Source organism: Carlito syrichta, unplaced genomic scaffold (genome assembly GCF_000164805.1).
Source record: "Carlito syrichta isolate Samal-C Ts95f unplaced genomic scaffold, Tarsius_syrichta-2.0.1 Scaffold314724, whole genome shotgun sequence".
Lineage (NCBI taxonomy): Eukaryota > Metazoa > Chordata > Mammalia > Primates > Tarsiidae > Carlito > Carlito syrichta.
Window position 1 is genome coordinate 17,261 of NW_007258820.1, and position 1,884 is coordinate 19,144.

The window sequence follows — 1,884 nt, forward strand, 5'->3', positions numbered from 1 at the left end:
CTCGAACCCACGGGCTCAGGCAATCCACTCACCTCAGCCTCCCAAGGCGTGGGATTATAGGCTGAGCCACCAAGCCCAGCTTTTTTTTTTTTTTTTTGAGTTGAAGTCTCCCTCTGTCCCCCAGTTGGAGTGCAGTGGCATGCTCACGGCCACCGCAGCCTCAATCTGCTGGGCTTAAACAGCAAATATATTAAAAATAGCAAGGGGCCGGGCACAGTGGTTCAGCCTGTTATCCCAGCACTTTGGGAGGCAGAGGTGAGAGGATTGCCTGAGGCCAGGGGTTTGAGAACAGCCTGGGCAACTTGGCAAGACCATGTTTCTACAATAAATCAAAAAATTAGCTGGGTGTGGTAGCACATGCCTATAGTTCTGGCTACTTGGAAGGCTGAGGTAGAAGGATCGCCTGAGCCCAGCAGATCTAGGCTGCGGTGACTGTGAGCATGCCATTGCACTCCAGCCTGGGCAAGAGAGTGAGACTGACTCAAAAAAATAAAAAATAACAAGAGGCCGGGCACAATGACTCAGCCTGTAATCCCAGCACTTTGGAAGGTTGAGGCGAAAGGGTTGCCTGAACCTAGGGGTTTGAGACCAGTCTGAGCAACTTGGTGAGACCTTGTCTCTACAATAAATCAAAAAACAAGCCAGGCATGGTAGCACACACCGTAGTTCCGGCTACTTGGAAGGCTGAGGTGGAAGGATCACCTAAGCCCAGCAGGTGGAGGCTGTGGTGACAGTAAGCACTGCACTCCAGCCTGGGTGACAGAGTGAGACTCCAACTCAAAAAAAAAAAATACGAAAACAAGGAACTTATTAATTACATATAGATCAGAAGTAACTCATTGAAACAGCCAATAAAGATAACCACATTATTTAATGATTTTGAGGGGTTAAGTGTTACTTACTGGTTTTTTTTTTGAGTCGAAGTCTCACTATTGCCCAGGCTGGAGTGCAGTGGCACGCTCATGGCTACCGCAGCCTTGACCCGCTGGACTCAGATGATCCTTCTGCCTCGGCCTTGCCAGTAGCTGGAACTACAGGCACGTGCCACCACGCCCGGCTAATTTTTCTTGATTGATTGTAGAGATGAGCTCTCGCCTAGTTCCCCAGGCTGGTCTTGAACCTGTGGGCTTAGGCACTCAATCCTCTCACCTCGGCCTCCTAAAGTGCTGGGATTGTAAGCATGAGCCACCACATCTGGCCTTCTCTTACTATTTTTATAGCACTATAAATAATATATATTATAAATAAATTCAGTCCGAGATTTCTTTTTTGGAGAGGTTCAGTAAATTTCTTAAAAGAACTAGGTATTAAGGCTGAAAGCCTGTAATCCCAGCACTTTGGGAGGCTGAGGCTGGATGATTGTTTGTGCCCAGGAGTTTTGAGACCAGCTTGGGTAACATAGTGATACCTTGTCCCTACAAAAAAACATTAAAAATTTGCCAGGTACAGTTGCATGCGCCTGTAGTTCTAGTTACTTGGGAGGCTGATGCAGGAGGATCACTTGAACCCAGGAGGTCACGGCTATGGTGATACATGATTGTGCCACTGTACTCCAGCCTGTGTAACAGAGTGAGACCTTGACAAGGTCTCACACACACAAAAAAAAAAAGAAAGAAAGAAATAGACATTAAATAAGTTGTTTCTGTATACTTGCATGTTTACAAATGAGAGTTTATTTCATTGTTAATTGAATTCATTGTATTAAAAACTCCACATCATTTTATTCTATCAGGAAGGGAGACTTTTATCACAATTTGAAATTGCTTTTCTTTTTTTTTTTTTGAGTGGGAGTCTTACTCTGTCACCCAGACTGGTGTGCAGTGTCTGCTCCCGGCCACCGCAGCCTCGACCTGCTGGACTCCGGCGATCCTTCCGCCTCAGCCT

At 46.2% G+C, this 1,884-nt stretch overlaps 1 protein-coding gene across 2 annotated transcripts in view; it reads left to right on the top strand.

Moving 5' to 3' along the window:
• LOC103274324 (signal peptide peptidase-like 2A) overlaps positions 1-1,884 on the top strand; it is a 34,445-nt gene that overhangs the window by 14,222 nt on the left and 18,339 nt on the right. The window lies entirely within an intron of this gene.